The sequence below is a fragment of the Leptonychotes weddellii genome, chromosome 1, assembly GCF_054177405.1.
Source record: "Leptonychotes weddellii isolate Sample4059 chromosome 1, ASM5417740v2, whole genome shotgun sequence".
In the NCBI taxonomy this organism is placed as follows: Eukaryota; Metazoa; Chordata; class Mammalia; order Carnivora; family Phocidae; genus Leptonychotes; species Leptonychotes weddellii.
The window spans coordinates 159,855,223-159,867,955 of NC_138369.1; positions in this window are offsets into that span (position 1 = coordinate 159,855,223).

Consider the following 12,733-nt stretch of genomic DNA (forward strand, 5'->3'; position numbering starts at 1 on the left):
AAGTTTGAATGGGAGAGCCTGCCATTGTTGTTCCACATTGGATTGTTGCTGTTTACATTCCTTTGTTGAGCCTACATCTTCATAAGCTCTTTAGCAAGTGTATGTAGAACACCTACGTCTTCATAAGCTTTTTAGCAGGTATATGTTGAACACCTCTGTTCATGGTCAAGACAGGATCAGAGGCCATGGATACTGACAATTGATTCGTCTGTTTTCCTCTGTCTTTTTCCATGACTATATCTACTGCCTCATCTTGATTTATAAACAAAACCTGGAAAACCTACAAAAATAAGTGTTTTGTGGTTTATCTAAGAATAATACAGAAAATATTGCTTTTATTTTTGGTGAAGAAAATCAATTTTGTATAATTTATTTCAACCTAAATAAAATGTGAATTTTGTTAAAAAAAAAAAAGAAAAATATCCATTCAGGTCCACTGAATGCCCACTTTTTAATCAGATTTTTTTTTTCATATTGAGTTGCCTGAGTTCTTTATATATTTGGGATGTTAACCCTTTATAGGGTATATCATTTGCATATATCTTCTCCCATTCAGTATGTTGTCTTTTCCTTTTATTGATGGCATCCTTTGTTTATGCATAAGCTTTTCAGTTTGATATATTGTTTGTATATGAGAATTATATATGAAAATTTGTTTATTTTTGCTTTTGTTTTCTTAACTTGAAGACACAGATACAAAAAATATTGCCAACACTGACATCAAAGAGCTTACTGTCTGTTTTCTTCTAGGAGTTTTATGGTTTCAGATCTCAATAAGTCTTCAATCCATTTTCAATTTATTTTTGTATGTAGTATAAGAAAGTGGTCTCGTTTCATTCTTTTGTGTGTAGCTGTTCAGTCTTTTTCCCATAATACATTATTTCTTCCTTCATCATAGATTAATTGACCATACGAGTATGGTTTCATTTCTGGGCTCTTTATTTGGTTCTGTTGATCTTTGTGTCTGTTTTATGTGCCAGTACCATACCATTTTGATTACTATAGCTTTGTAGTGTAGTTTGAAACCCAGCAGCATGATACCTCCACTTTTTTTTTTTCCCCTCGAAATTGCTTTGGCTACTCAAGGTCTTATGCAGTTCTATACAGATTTTAGGATTATTTTGTCTAGTTCTGTGAAAAAACCATCATTGTTATTTTGATAGAGATTACATTGGATCTGTAAACTGCTTTGAGTAGTATGAACATTTTAACAATATTAATTCTTCTAATCCATGGGCACAGTATATCCTTCCATTTATTTGCATTATCTTCAGTTTCTTTCATCAGTGTCTTCCAGTTTTCAGAGTACAGGTCTTTTACCTCATTGATTAAATTTATTTCACATATTTTATTTTTTTGATGCAGTTGTAAATGGAATTGTTTTCTTAATTTTTCATTCTGATAGTTCATTATTAGTGTATAGAAATACAATAGATGTCTGTATATTGCTTTTTTATCCTACAACTTTTCTGAATTCATTTATTAGTTCTAAGTGAATAATTCTGAGAACAAAACTAAACCTTGGCTGACCTTCCCCAGCTTATATATCTGTATGCTAATTATTCCTTCACAATATCCATCTAGCAGTGTTCTCACATTGAAAAGTTTTTAATGAAGGCTTAAACTAATTGATTTTGATTTAGTTTTTCTCATCCCATAGATTTAATGCCTGGAAAGTATTGATAAGGGTAGGACATGCCAAAACCACTATTTCTCCCTTATTTTAGGCCTCTGTGGCTGGAAACTGGGCGAGTTCTTCACCTGTCTAGTATTCTACCCTTTTGTGTTAGTATGATACTCAAGGCTTTATATCATCACTATTGTCATCATCGTCCTAGAATGAGATTCCTCTACTTGTTTTTTTCACTGCTAGGACCCATTAAGGTGAGGCAAGAGTGTTAGGATTTGATTAGGGGGAGCTTACTTGTATTTTTCATTTCTCACCACTGGAAGGCAATAGACAACTGTCAGCTGGAAAGCTTACACCAAGCTGGTGCCCCATTTGTATAGGTGCCCACACCCCACTTATTTGAATGCTTCAAGGCATTTCACAAGAAAATTTAAAATCAAAGTAGCCACTGTGAGGAAATTTTGGTGTAAAAAATTTTATTTGAGAGGCATCTTAAGACAAAAATGGTAGAAATCTGGTAGGAAGATTGCATAGCCAGATCTATCTAAAAGATAGATCACTTGAGAGAGAGATTATTTTACTTAAATAAGCTTTAATAACTCTTCTGTGTGAATTAGTTTTTGTGTTTGTTCAGGTCTCAAAATGGGCTTTCTGCTTGTAATCATTCTTTCTTGCAGAGGGAAGATAATTAGCTTGTAACAATGATAATTCCACATTTGTCTAAAATAAGATCCTTTATTTTCCTTCTCTTTGGATATTTTGAATATTAATCAGATTTTTTTGTTATTATGGTTATAATCTAAGGATATATACATATCTAGATACACATTTAAAAGTTTAATAAAGAAAACAAAATAATTTTGCTGTTATATTTTGTTTAAAAAATGATCTGTGTTTAAAAAATCTTTAGCTGAGCATGTAATAGATAGCCTTGTTAGCTAGTTACTAGATGAGAAAAAGAGCTCTCTATCTAAATAAGAGTACTTCTAAACATAATCTAAAGTGTCACTCACTTTAGTTTATGTATACTTGTGAATTATACTAATAGTTTGCATCCTATGTCTGATAAGTATATGAATCTTTGAACAAATTAGCATTATTTAATTATATTGATGTAAAGATTGCTGTCATCTTCTACATCTTATTATGTAAAATTAATGTCAGCCTACTTTTCTAGTATATGCAACACCAAGATTACAATTTTTATTTAATTTTAATAAATTTTCTACAATGATTTCTGAGAGTCTAATGAATTGTCATTTTTTCACAAATATTTAAGATTTTGGAATATAAAAAATTGTTCTCAAGTAAACTTGTGAAAATGGATGTCTTTTAAATAAGGTTAATCTCAAGGCTCCTGGGTGGCTCAGCTGATTAAGCATCTGCCTTTGGCTCAAGTCATGATCTGGGGTCCTGGGATCAAGCCCCGCATTGGGCTCCCTGCTCAGCTTCTCCCTCTCCCTCTGCCTGCTCCCCCTGCTTGTGATTTCTCTCTCTCTCAAATAAATGAATAAAAGATTTAAAAATAATAAATTTAAGAAAATTTAAAAGGTTAATTTCATGAATAAATTCTTAAAACATTACAAATAAGAGCAGAACTTTTTATTTCAATTATAATTTTCATATTTTAATTAATTTTAAGTCATTACACTAATGTAATGTACTTTCTTTCAAAGTAAGAAAAGCATTATAAACTTAATGTCTGAACTTTTTATTTACCCTATTCTTATATATTGTAGAATATGCAAATGCTTTTTGATAATGCTATATTTGTGTGTGTATTTTTCTTGTCACCTTAACATTTGTATAGTTGATTTAAAATATATGGTCACAAAGATAAAAAATTAAGGAGTTTGTGATTTTCTGTCTTGTAGTTTTCTCTGTCTTTGATTGGAAGAAACAAGAATTAATAACTGGTTAAAGGTGTTATTTAATAAAAAGTATCTGAGACTATGCTTAGTATAATAATTACAGAGATACATGAATATATGCAAGATAATAGATATGGTTTGTATATTTCTCAAAGAAATCATTTGAGTTAATTGATATGGGAATTGTACTATAAATATGCATTGCTTTAATATGTTGATAAAGTCATTTATATGTTAAGCTAAAAGTATGATTTCAAAGGTATGATTAATATACCTTAATATAAAAACCATGAATATGGGCACCTGAGTGCCTCAGTTGGTTAAGCATCTGCCTTTGGCTCAGGTCATGATCTCTGAGCCCTGGGATGGAGCCCCATGTTGGGCTCCCTGCTAGGCGGGGAGTCTGCTTCTCTTTCTCCCTCTCCCTTTGCCTCTCCCACTGCTCATGCTCTCCCTCTCTCTCTCAAATAAATAAAATCTCTTAAAAAAATGAATATGTTAAAATTTTCATTTTTTTTAAAGATTTTTTCATTTATTTTACAGAGAAAGAGAGAGAGCAAGTGGGGGGGAGGAGCAGAGGGAGAGAATCTTCAAGCAGACTCTCCTCTGAGCACTGAATCCAATGCAGACTCCATCCCACAAACCATGAGATCATAACCCAAGAGATCATGACCTGAGCTGAAACTGAGTCAGTTGCTTAACCAACTAAGCCACCCAGGTGCCCCTAAAATTTTGATTTATTTTGATTCAATATTATTCTCTTTATTCATAAGGATAAGTATATAATTTTTAATGTAAAATATTACTTGATATATAGAAAATATTAGAATTTGTTTCTGTAAAACAAAGTTATTATCTGCCAAGAAAATAATGTGTTTTTTAAAGTTATGTTCCTAATAATCATTGTTCCCAATGCTGTGATTTTCCAGTAACTATTTATTCTAGTTAATTTTTCTCAAATATTGCTTTCCTATATTCAAGACTAAATTCAAAAGAGTATGAAGGGTAGTAGAGTATGTCACCCCAAAATCTGACTGTAGGAGTTCAGGACATGCCACCCTACAATATGCCACTTTGGTATTTTATTTTCAGATGTGGGTCTTGGAAAACAGCAAATGCAGGGAGAGGCTTTCTCTGAATTCCACTTATCTGCCTAAAGATAGCACCTCCAAAAGGAACTCAATTGTCAGAATCCCCTCCTCTGGAGTTTGTCAACCAGGGAAGACTGTTATCTCAGGAGTGGACACTAGAAGTCACACTGCCCTCAGACAAATACTGTTAACAAACTATCATATTTCCCATCTACTTCTCTAAGGGCCCATTCAGTTTTCCTAAAAACCATGTCCTCTCTTCAAGAAGCCTATACCCACTCCCCCATTTTCCTTTCCCTATTAAGATAGTAAATACTATCCTAAATTTTAAAGCTATCTCTTTGAATTATTCCTTTTTTTTCTGGCTATCCCCTAATGTATACATGTGGTATACATGTTATTAAATTTCTGTTGTTTTTCTCTTGTTAATCTTTTTTTTTTTTTTTGTAGGAGTCTCAGCTAAGTACTCAGAGAGTAGAGGAAAAATTATTTTTCCTTCCCTATTATAGGTACAACTATTAAGATACTCTTTATTTATAAAACTCTTTTTGGGTTTCCTGGAATAGTCACCAAGTAACAAGAAGATTTGCTTCTTTGCTTTTTAAAAAGAAGAATAAAAATGATTAAATTTGTTTGTTATTCTCCAAATTTTAAGTAAGTTCTAACTACGGTGAGAATTCTATCTTTACTAAATGAGGGGGGAAAAAAACTAACAGATGATGAGAGAAATGCATTCTTCATAGTTTTATTATGTGAAAGTAAGATATATTAATATAAATATGTTTCAATAATTGTATACTTCAATAAGTGTATGCTTCTTAGGTTAAAAGAAACATACTCAAATTCAAGTATACAAACTGGTACAAAAACTCTATCAGTTAAATTTTGTTTCTAAATATTAATAATGTATCTTGTGAACAATAGTGGCAATTATTTATATAGGTTTTATTATTACATCAAAGGCCCTGGAGATTGGTCAGTGTCTTCCCTGTTTATACCTGATGACTTCCAGGGTAATTATTGACTGAATCATTATAAGTTAATTGCATGTTATTCCTCTACAGAGGATTCCTTACTTCTCCATGCTCTTAATGCTGGGTAACAAAATAATAGAAGGAAACTGGCTAAAATCTTAAATTAGCATTGATAGGGCAATTTCACTTAAAAATTTTGAAAATAGTTCTACCACGTTTTCCATCTGCCAAACTTACCTGACAAAATTGTCAAGATGAGACATAGTAAGAACCAATGCATAAAGATCATTTGAACATTTGCAAATGCATTTTAAACAATTGCCTTCATCCAGTGGATTTGTTTTCTAGGCTGGGACTAGGAAAGATAAGTGGGAAATTAAGGTGACATGTCAGGGTCTATTAATGATCCTACTTCTAATGTTTCTTAGCAGAGTAGTCCCATATTTTATGCTTCCCAAAGTCTTAAATGTTTCTATGTAACTGCTAACTGCTAACTCAAGAGATGATCTCGCCACCATCATAGAAAATCAAAATACCATATTTGAGTCATCCCTCGAGAATCTTAACATCCGAATGCTTCTCCTTATCTCCTATTGCTAAATGCAAATTAAGTAGCCAATGGTTGTTAAACTAAGGTCCCATCTTCCTGTTCCTACATCCTGTGTCATGATTAACATAACTCATTTTCCCCATATTTCCCAAGAATCTCAGCAGTGAACAGCTCTCAGTACAATACTAAACTTTAAGTGGCCCTTTTCAATCAGCCCTGTAAAATCTTTTGGCTGCTTGCTCCCTGAAAAATTTTCCTTTTTAGCTGCTTTCCATTTTGCAGCATCTTTAAATGCTTGAGTTAATGACTTTTATTTGTTTCTTTTTCTTCTTTCAGTGTAATATTTACCTTACAGAATTGTTGTAAAAGTAAAATATGTATACACATTATTTAGCACAGAAGAGACTTTATAGATGATCTTCCAAAGATGGTAGTAATACTGTTGTTGCCAATAATTAAAACAACATCCGTAACCTGATTTCATTGGATGGTGATGATGATGGTACCAATGAAGTCTAGAAAGGTAAACAGTAAGTAATTAGGTAGCAACTCAGAACAGTGAATTTTTTGAGTATAGACCAAACCCAAAAAGAGGACAACATTGCCAACAGCAAATTGAAACATAAAATAGTAGATTACTTAGGAGATTTTAAATTATTATTTTCATTAGTAATGTTGTACAGTGTTGCAGATTTCAGGTCATTGTTTCTTTACTGATGCTCCTCCCTAAGTGTCCTGCAGACATTTGTAAGGAGAGTGAATTTTATAGATTTGTTTCCATGCCAAACCTGTAGAAACAAACCAGGTCTTTTCTGCCATATAAGCCTCTGACATTCGATTAGAAATAATAGCAAAGCAATTTTTTTTTCCTCATTCTAACAGGGAAAGTCTAAAAATTTGTAGTCTTGTCCCTTGATACCAAGTTTTGTAGTGTTAAGTAAAGGACTTGCACATTTTTGAGAAAATGTTTAGATTCAGAGAGTGGATTCATTTTTTAAAAAATTCTCAAGGAAACAGTCTGTGAAACTCCAAACCACTGAAAAGCCAACCTTGCCTTGAGGGCACAGACCCATTAGCACTTGTTCAGGGTCCCATTCTTTTCCCAGGAGATCAGGCTTGGCAAAGAAGAAATCAGTGATCATTAATTCTTTGCATTTGTAAGAGAAATTGCTTTTGAACTTCATTCTTAACTCAATCCACCTGAGATCTAGATTTCTTAAGTGAATTGACCTTTAGTGTGGTAGCCAGTCTTTACAGAACTGTATACCAGTTCAAGTTTTAGAGAGGTTGGATCTGTTCTTAGTGGAGTTATCTCTTGACTTCAAGAGGTCAATGTGGGTTAAAATTTACTAGGGCAAGCAGTTTCTAAAGGATCTTTTGAATTTGATAGTCTGAAGATTTACTGGGAAATGTTACCATATCTCTTTTTATTATAAATTAATTGAACCACATATGTAAGTGGATTGAGTTAATTCAGATTATTCAAATTATTCAGATAAAGTGATTGCAAATTAAACAGTAAGGTTTTTGTTTGTTTATAAGTACAAAATTTTGTTTAGGTTTTTTGATGCTAACAAGATTTTTTAGCTTCTCTCTTACATGACTATAATTAATTACCTTCTTTCCTGTAAATGCATATTATTCCTTTATTGAAAGGATGAGGGTTTTTTTTTTTTTTTTTTTTTTACCATCTGTAGACTGACCTTGGCAGCTTGCTGGACTGGATAGATTCCACAGAATGACAGTGTAGCTAGGTCATAAGCAGTTTCACAGCTTTTGCCTGGACCTCTTGGAATGCTTTTTCTTGGAAAACTTGTACTAGGAAACATAGCCAGCATATTAAAAGTTGGAATCATTCAGGCCATTTGGAAGAAGAGATACCATGTGGAGAGAGAAAAAAGCTAAGAGACAACAAGGCACTAGATATAAGAGCTAAAAAGTCCTCTTTTTTTTTTTTTTTAAAGATTTTATTTATTTATTTGAGACAGAGAGAATGAGAGACAGAGAGCATGAGAGGGAGGAGGGTCAGAGGGAGAAGCAGACTCCCTGCCGAGCAGGGAGCCCGATGCAGGACTCGATCCAGGGACTCCAGGATCATGACCTGAGCCGAAGGCAGTCGCTTAACCAACTGAGCCACCCAGGCGCCCAGTCCTCTTTTTTTTTTTAAGATTTTATTTATTCATTTGAGAGAGAGAAAGAAAGAAAGAGCACAAGCAGGGGGAGAGGCAGAGGGACAGGGAGAAGCAGACTCCCTGCTGAGCTGGGAGCCCAACACAGGCCCGGATCCCAGGACCCCAGGAAAATGACCTGAGCCGAAGGCAGACGCTTAACCATCTGAGCCATCCAGGGTCCCCTAAAAAGTCCTCTTTTAAGTGGATTCTGCAGCCTCAGCCACAACAGAAACCCAATCCCTGAGCCACAAAATTATGAGCAAAATAAAATAGTTATATAGAGTAACTAAATGTTGGGCTGATTTTAATGAGATTGATAACTGTAATAGAATTTGGTAGTCAGTCTTATTCTATAACAAAAGCTAAAACAAGTTGCATTGCTTTGAGATTGTCAGTCAGAATTTGTTAGTGCTTTGAGGATGCTTCTGATGATTATTTTGAAGGTGAGTGAGGAAATGTTATTGGAGCCTGGAGAAGGGGACTTTACAATGTAGTAGAAGGAATTTTGGCAACACTGTCACCTGTGGTAAAGTGGAAAACAGAAAGGGTAAATAATAAACCTTTGTTCTGGCTTGGGAAATTTCCAGGTGGTATCTAGAAAGTTCCAGTTGTCTCTTCTAGATGCCTGTTTATAAAATAGAGATGAGAGATCAACTAAAGAAGGAACCATTCCATTTTTGAGGAGAATTTAAAAAAAATATACAGGAGGACCCAGGACTTGCTTGTTTTAGAAAATTTTCATCTCCATTACCTCTTAGCTAAAAATTATCAAGGTAAAAAGTAGTCTCACAGAAAGAATCAAATTTAATATGGTACAAATAGAGTAGGCTTTGGGGTCAATTTTATAAAAGAATGGTTCCAAGATCCTATGTTGATACCTTTGGAAGATGTAAGGCCATCCCTGTTAGGACTTCTTAGAATCTTACAAGAGTATTCTTAGGCCCCCTTTGCCATAAAAGCATGCCTCTAAGAATCTTAAGGACATGCCACACTGACCCTTTTAACTAGACAAAAACACTTGTAAGAATCTTAAGGAAATATTGCATAGCAACTTGACTTTTGAGCCAAGGCAGAGCAGAGCTTGTCTTGAAAAGAAATGTGGAAATGATTTTCATATAATGGAGTAGATTAAAATCTGATACACTACAAGCTCACAAAGTCTTAAACCCATTATATCAGCTTAGATGAAAAGGAGCAGAGATAATATAAAATGCAAATAAGTCTTTGAACTTCTTTATGCAGGAAAGAGGCTGAAAAGCTTATTTCATTATGATTATGGTCTCCATTTCTTATGGAAAAGGACAGAATCAAGAACTCAGAACATGGAACAAAGAGACATGGAAAATTGTCACTGGAACCATAATCAAGAAATTGGAGACATGGACCAGTGGCTATAAAAGTGGCTATGAAAGATAAACCATATTAAAGGGTAAAATATCCTCTTTATCATAGAAAAAGGTTAATACACACAGAAACACCAACTATGTAAGTGAGAAAGCCATCTCAGAAGTGGATCATCTAGCCCTAGTCATGCCAAAGAAACTGTCTAGCTGAGCCCTCTCAATGTCTGATCCATAAAATTATAAACAAAGTAAAATAGTTGCTTTAACACACTTGGGGCGCCTGGGTGGCTCAGTCGGTTAAGCGTCTGCCTTCAGCTCAGGTCACGATCCCAGGGTCCTGGGATCGAGCCCCGCATCAGGCTCCCTGCTCAGTGGGAAGCCTGCTTCTCCCTCTCCCACTCCCCCTGCTTGTGTTCCCTCTCTCGCTGTGTCTCTCTCTGTCAAATAAATAAATAAAATCTTTAAAAAAAAAAACACACACTTAAGATTTGGAGTAATTTATTATACATCAATAAATAAATATGTAATTGGAGCTTTCCTTTCTTTACTATATTTAGTATAATTAGTATGATTATGAATTAATCTGGGTTTCTCCCTTGAATTAGTAGAATATAAGATTTAAATCAGAGCTGTAATCCTCAACCCCCCTCAGGGTTTCACAGCATAAACAAAGTTACTATATGTTCTCAACAAAGTAGTGTTAAATGAATGAGCTCCTTGAACTTCTGCTTTTGAGAAGACATTCACAGCACAGTTATTGGTTGTTAACTCTTATCATCCTAAAGATAGGCCCTTTGATAAGTCATTTGGAATTTGGTGCTTACTATGTTCCAGGCACAGTTTTACTATTATCCTCACGGTAACCCTTGTTGACATTATTATTGTTGAAAGTTAGGTTCCTGGCGATAGGTTAGCAAGAAGGATGTTTATAAGAGACCGTTCTTAAGATCAGCATCTCTGAAAGGAAGAAAATTGAAGCAGGAGTAAAGAGAGGGAGATGACTTGACATATACTTTCACCAGCAGTTTTGGTTCACACCATGGAGAGCACTGGAGTTGACTTCATCTAGTCAAATCAACCCAGTGCTTTCTGAGACTATTGTAATTATTTATTATAATTATTTGTGAATACCAAATAAATTTGACAAGACCAACCAGCATAAATGTTATCAGAAAAGTTGATAAATTAAAAAAAAAAATCACAGAAAAGTCCCAAAATATGCAAGTGAAAAGAACAATTGAATACCAAGATTCATGATTTTAAAATAACTTCTGTATAATATTTTCTAATTTAAAAAAATTAATAAAATTGCTTGCAATCTGGAAAGCTGCATCTTATTTGTAATAAATTTTAAATTATTATCACTTTCAGTCAATTGTCTCTATGTATTTTTATAATTGAGAAAACAGTATGTAGTTCTGAGTTACCTGGAAATCTCAGGATAGTGCTAATTGATAATTGTGCTAATATTCTCAATCCTAATTTTTAATCATACGGAAATGCAAAAAATTCAGCTCAGTATTTTCAGACTTTTTACCTTTATTCAGAGAACCTTTTAAAAATGGTATATTTTCAACCTAAAATTTTTTGAATAAGCTTTTTTTTAATATTTATTTTTAAAGTGTTGCCAAATTTGGATATGACAAGTTTTAGGCCACCTCAATAGAATTCTGTCTCACTAATATAAATTTATACAGTTAAAAAATAGAACCTATATCAAAGTTTTTTTCTCAAAATATATGGCAAAGAACAGTTACAGGATTTCAGAATTAAAATTGTATCTTATTTAAACTCTCATTAATCATTCAATTTGTTTCCTCTCTTACTTTTTGTGGCAATAAATTTCAGTGTATTTCTATAATATAGTCTTGTTTACAAGCTTTATTTTCAATAATTCTCTAAAACTAAAAAAGAAATGACTTCTTTTGATTTCTTATTTATTGAATTCTTTGAAGATTTCCAACTGATTTTGAAACAAATGTGATCAAATGTAGAGGACTCACTTATAAAAGTTTCAATAAAATGATTGTTTATTCAAGTTGATTTACGAAATACCTTTTTGCAATTTCAAAACTTTCTAAAATTTAATTGATGCCAGGCGGTGAAGTGTGAAAGTGTATTGGCAAGCTAAAGAAATGATGATGATGGTGATGATGATGATTAAACATCAGCTTCATTACAAAAAGTTACGTATTTCAGTGACTTGTATATGCAAATTTTAACAATTATAGATTCTGTTTCAATTGCAAAAATATCACTGCTCATTTGGATGCAGTTATGAATTATTCATTCACATGACCAATTTCAACAACATTGGCTACATAGAATTTGTAATTTAGAAAAAAAAATGTTCTTACCATAATTCTATGAGTCACCAAAATTTGTTTTGTTAGTGTCAATATTATTACTGATAGTGTTACTACATATACAATGAATTTTATTCAGTGTACAACTTTTTAACTGAATTTATACAACTTTAAAACCATGCTCAGTGAACTTCCAAAAGCTTTACTTTTATTTAATTTATTGGATAAAACATTAAATTATTATTTGAATAATATATGTTTTTCTATTTGAAACATCTATTAGTATGAATCTGACACAATTTAAGTTTTGTGAATAGCTTCTGTTGCTAATATAATTGATGCTATAGCAGTAATTAAGATTTTTTTTTACTTTCAAAAAACACTGGGAGTCAAAAAGACCAAAATTAATTTGGAAGAATAATTATTTATTAAGAAATAAGTCATAATTTATAGTGATACAGAAATGCATATTCTGCATTTGCATATGTTAAAATATCATTTTTCATGTTTTCAGGTTTCATAAAACATTTCTGTTTAGTTCTTAATTTTTATTTGATTTCATCATAAGTTTTTTAACTACTGACACTTGAAAGCCAAATTTAAAAATGACATCAAACATAAACCATTGCAGATTTACACACTCATAGAATTGACTAAATTGCTTTTACAAAAGCACTTGTATTTGTTCTATGGTGGTACTACTCACTTTATTTCCCACATATGTTTCACATATGTCTAATGTATAATTTTCCACATTTCCTACTGACTGCACTAACTGGTAGCTTGGCAGCTTCCTG